This window comes from Atractosteus spatula, chromosome 15 (genome assembly GCF_055471065.1).
Source record: "Atractosteus spatula isolate fAtrSpa1 chromosome 15, fAtrSpa1.hap1, whole genome shotgun sequence".
NCBI classification, from domain to species: domain Eukaryota; kingdom Metazoa; phylum Chordata; class Actinopteri; order Semionotiformes; family Lepisosteidae; genus Atractosteus; species Atractosteus spatula.
In genome coordinates, this window is record NC_142720.1 from 9122516 (window position 1) to 9127932 (window position 5417).

The following is a 5417-nucleotide window of genomic DNA, read 5'->3' on the forward strand; positions in this document are numbered from 1 at the left end:
ATGATTGCACTGGAGTTTTGCACGTTTCAATAAAAGGAGTTAGCTAACCCCATTGTGAAAATAAAGTCATTTACATTTTAATGAACAATAACTCCAGACTCAACAGAAATCAATTTCGGCTTGCAGAAGAGGGAATAACACATCTCTTTGGAAGTGAATGTACAGTATGCCTGACTATTGATACATATTGCATTTCATAAAAGGGCTATTCCTTTCATCTGTAGATGCATCTGCCATAAAAATATAAGGGTGATGTCTAATCCACTAAACTGTACGTGACCTGTGTCCAAAATAATGAATTTGGTCTACATTTGCCTGTTTCATCAATGTCCTTTTAAATAGGCAATCCTCATTTTCTGTATAAAACATTATCCTGCTTTCTTCAGTTTTTATACATCACCAGACTGTCAGATTCCTTTTGCTTTATTTTCTTGTCCTTTGGGTCTTAATCAAAGATCTCCTTGACCCTTGCATCTAAAGCATTTAAAAGATCTTACCTTTTAGCCAGATTCTGTTAATAGTCGGTATGTTAGATTGGTAGACTGAGACAGCCTTTTTTTTACACAACTGAACAGCATCCTCCCCCTAAATCTGTGGTTAGCAACAGCAAATGTAATACTGAACTCTCGGCTTGCATGCAATTAACTGTAGACTTTAGGTAGACTTGATTTGGGTTGAGTTTTATGTGCAAAGAAGAAGACAGGCCACCTGTTGTAATTCTGTGTCTGTGAGAAATCTTTATTTAGCTGGCTAGGGCCCCTGCAGGATGAGTGACATTTTCTTAGCTGCTGAACAATCTATGTAATTTGTATTCGGTCATAAGGTTAAATATATATCCATGCCAATTCGACTCTCCTAACGTGACATTTATGGCAGCATAGGAGGTCGTTCATGACCATATCCAAGATAAAAAAAAGCTCTCAGAAATGCCTGTGCTTTAAAGGTGAGTGAATAACAGTACCTTGGTCTCTTTCTGCTCAGCTCTCCTGGGGCTTCCATAACAATTTTATTTTAACACTGCACTGAATGGCCCTGTAACTTCTTGTATCCCCACTGGATCATCAGAGACGTGCACTGTATGCTTTGTTACCATTGAGTGAAACTAGAGAGCAGGACTCTGTAAAAGGGTTTTCTGGCAAAAATAAAGTAAAGGAAAGGAATTAGGCTTTGTTGGACTCACAGGTGATTGATAATGTTTCCTGCCGCAGCCTAGGGAATGCAGGGTCATAATCAAGTTGAGGTCCTCGCTATCACTGGCTGAGAGTTCCCAGTGACAGTGCAGAGTCCCTGTGGCATCAGGCATCAAATATTTGGCAAGAAAATCTTATAAACATGCTGCAGAGTGGAGGCAGGTTGGCCCCTGTATCAGAAGAGGTACCAGCGGGACTTGCACAGTGAGTGTTGGCCAAAGTCCTTCCTCGCAATGACAGCCATTCTCTCTCCTCTAGCATGCCCCTCCGAAGTCATGTCCCAGCAGGCATTGCTTTTACCACCTCAGATAAGCTGTGGTTCCCTCTCAAATAATCAATACACCACAGGCCATAAACGAAGCTAACATCAATAACAAAAACAAGGTGCTATACTCCTATGATTTTTTTCATGAAAAAAATTGACATACAGTTGTTATATGAAACTGAGATAATGTTTTTAAATTAGGTTTAGGACATCCGAGGAGTTATTTTTTTTACACTGTGTAAGAAATGGTACTGTGGTTGGGTAAGGTTATGCAGGAGGTATAATCACTTGGAAATTAGCAGTCCAATTTGGATATTTGAATAGAAATAATAAGCAGTGGTTGTTTTATAACTTATTAAATGGCCACCACATGATTCTATTCTGTAACATTAGGTGTGTAAAATGTTTTTTTGGTGAAGTTCACACAGCATGTGGTGAATAAGCCCTCACGAGTCTCCTACCACAACTCACTGGACTAAAATAACACAAACAAGACAAACATCCCATAGATACACAATACTTTATCAAAGAATTACATATATAAAAAAAACACATCCAGTTAGAAAACATTTTTTTTTTCAAATTGGTTTTCTATTACTTCAGATAATCACTTTAAATAATTCTCACAATACCAGTAACAATCCTGACCTTTGATTAACGGAATAGAAAATGTCAAGAAGAAAAGGAACATCTTTGCACTACAACAATACCATTCATTTTTTTCTGCTGTCATTATGCACTACATACCATTTGCTTAAAAATATATATACAACTGTATATATCTTTTTTTTTCTCCCAGCAAGTTCTAAAAATATGTAGTATTTTTCTCTGGAACTATTGTCCCTTGAAAGAACTATTTCTGTGTTGTCTCCAAATGAAATCTGACCCTTTGCTGGATTGCAACAGTCAATTCTCCGGCTCACTCCAATCCAGCCTTTGTCATGTGTGTTCACAGCCAGTTACCTCAGGCATGGGAGTCTGATTCTGAATCACCACTGGAGACCGTGCTGGCAAAGTCTGATTGTGAGGAACTGAATTCTTCTGGAGTTCAATTCCAAAAGCTGGTGGGGCGTTTTGCAATTGTTTCCTGTACTGCACAAAGCTACAGGTCTTTAGGATTATGGCCAAAACGTTTTTCCCCATTAAGATCCCTGAAACCCTAACATCCCGATAAAATATCATGTTGCCTCCTCTGATGAAGATGGTAATGATGTTTATGGTGACCAAGCTCAGTATAGGATAGAGCATCATCTTGTGGGGTACAATGTTAATTCCTTGCATGCTTATCTCACTTAATGACACACAAGGAAGGATCAGTAACAATATATAGCAGTAAAAGAACATCAGCCCCTCAGCCCATAGGGGGAGCCCTTTTTTCTGAGGTTCCCACAAGTTGGCTTGTATATCCAAAATGTCCAGGAGATCCACCACCACCCAAAACAGTCGGTTCCTGATCTCCTCCTTCTTCTTAAACGCGCGCACATACTCCATGTGGTCAATCGCCACCAAGATTATGTACAGGGCAGGAATGCAAATAGAGAGCAGCAAAGTCAGGGCCTTCCGAGCGATGGTGTCCAAGCTCTTTCTGTCTGCCTTGTAGTTCTGGTAGATGAAATACACTTTGATCTCCAGCACAAAGATGTACAGGAACCACAAGATCATGGCGTAGCCCCTCTTGGCTGTCCTGACCTCTGCTCCCACCCACACGGCTACATAGCGAAGGATGATCAAGAAGCAGATATCCCCCACCATCACCATGATGCAGATGCCAATCTTCCGAGGCCCTTGGTTTTGTTCCACGAGATAAGCATCCATTAGAGCCATGCTGCTCATGATGATGATCGTAGAGAGGCACACGTGTGGCTTATTAGCGGGCGGGGGTGGTACCATTCTGAGCTTCTGAGCAGCTCTGCTTACCAGGGGAAAGCAGGAATGAGGAGGCTCAGTTCCCTGGGCAGAGCTGTTCAGCTGCTGGTTAGATAGTCTTTCTGAATTGGCTCATGTTTTGCCACTGTCCTCTGCAGTTCGCAGCTCCTCAGTACTGTTGCTCTCAAAGCATCGGCGAACAAAGATGCGAAATAGTGTGACAATCGCTCAATCTGTAGCTTGCCATGCGTGAGGATGCCTGTCTGTAATAATTGTGTACAGCAACACTGATTCAGGGAGCTTCCCAGTGTTCGGAGTGCTGGTGTTTAATTTCCAAGGCAAATGATTCTTTCTCTTTTCTGTATCGTCACATACAGAATTTTAAGGGTATCGTAAGACAGGTAAATAGTTTTAAAATTCTGCTTCTGTTACATGGAATACATCAAAACATGGGAAAAATAGAAAAAGTCAGTTGCGTACTTACTTTTTTCCCCTTTATAATTTACCATTATGATTGGCAGTGGACAGTTTTCCATTAGAGGCTCATTTGAAACTGCAAAGTCCGGAATAATCCATTTAAAGGCTAAAAGTACTTGCAGGAAAGAAAACCCTTTATTGATGGGAGTATAATCCAGTACAGGAAAGAAAGCATACTAGTAATTGCAAAAATGTATTAGGAAAAAATCACTCACTAAGATGTAATCCAGTTTAGCTCAGATAACCGTGAAAAGGCTTCTCTTTAAGACAGTTTTACATTTCAGCTCTCAGGAAGTAAGTTAAAGAGTTTAATATTACAGTAGATTGGAACTCTTTTCTTTGAATGGGGAAACCGAATAAAATCGCACGCAGACACGTGTTAAAGAAGAAGTTGTTTGAACTGAAATCCAAGGGCGGGGGGGAACCAGCTTCTTCTCTTTGAAAGAAAGATCTTTCTTACTTCAAAGTCTTCTTCTCTCTGACAACAAGAGGCATCTATCCATTGTGAGAGGGATTATTTGATTTTCTGAACGTTGACAACACTGGAGGCATATAGCTGTCCCCAGTCCTTTCAGCAGCAAATGCAAATCCTTCAGCTGTTTGCGTTGCCTTCTCTCGGCGGGGAGCAGCCCCTCCTGGCAAAGCAGCAGCACAGTTGTTCCCTCTCACCTCCAACTGTAGGCATTAAAAACGATGTGCCTCAAACACCCGTCATTCTCCCCGCACGGCATCCTCCGATAGAAAGAACCGCTCGGCCCAAGTCCAAACTGAAACTCCCACAATATCCTCCTTTGTGTGTCCAGCTCTCTGGCTGTCCTGCGTGAAAACTGCCTGTAGCTTTTAAACTGTTTTTTTTTCTTCTCCCGTGTAAAGGCGCTCTCTGTCTGCCTGGGCTCCCACTCTTCACAGCTGCGGAGAGGCTCTAATGCGAGCTCTCATACTCATCTGAAAGGAGGGGGGAGAGACCCCCGTGCCTATTTTAAATAAATGTCAAACTCTTTTTTTTGTAATCCACCTTTCTTGTGTTTCTCTCCCTTCTTTTGAGCCTTGCGGAAGTGCTTCTCACTTTATCGATCTGCTTTACGGCCACGGAATGTTTTGCCTTGGCTTTTGGAAACTGAGGAAAAGAAACAGAAACGTCCAGTCAGTGAGAACGTAGATACTAAAGAAGCTCGGTCGTGTATTGCACTGCAGTCCAAGGAAGAAGGCAGTGAGGGTGAGGCACTTTGCTTCTGTTAGAGCTTTTGCATTGATTGTGTGACAGAGCAGTGAATCAGGAGACTGAGTGAGCCACCGAGAGAGGGAGGGCGAGAGAGAGAGCAAAAAAGGAGCGAGGGAAGAAGAGAGAGAGCGTCTCATCTTACTGGCTAGTGCAGCAAAAGAGAAAGCTAATTAATGCAAATTTGTGTAAGGATATTAAAAGAAAGTACCACCCAGTGTGCATACATGCAGTATATATCTGTAATCAACTACCAGGTTCAAGGTGAATACTTTTCATAAGTTTTAGGCAGTAATTTTGCACATTTTGTAACCTTTTCAGTGTTAATATATACTGTATACAGTGGTAATGTACTTGAACTTGAACTTTATTGCCATATGTAACCGGTACTGGTACAATG

General features: G+C 41.5%; 1 pseudogene across 1 annotated transcript; it reads right to left on the reverse strand.

Moving 5' to 3' along the window:
• Positions 1-1958: 1958 nt before the first annotated feature.
• On the reverse strand, positions 1959-5079 carry LOC148819971 (transmembrane protein 121 pseudogene; annotated as a pseudogene). Its single transcript, XR_016094209.1, has one exon. The product of XR_016094209.1 is annotated as a transmembrane protein 121 pseudogene (transcript).
• Positions 5080-5417: the final 338 nt, after the last annotated feature.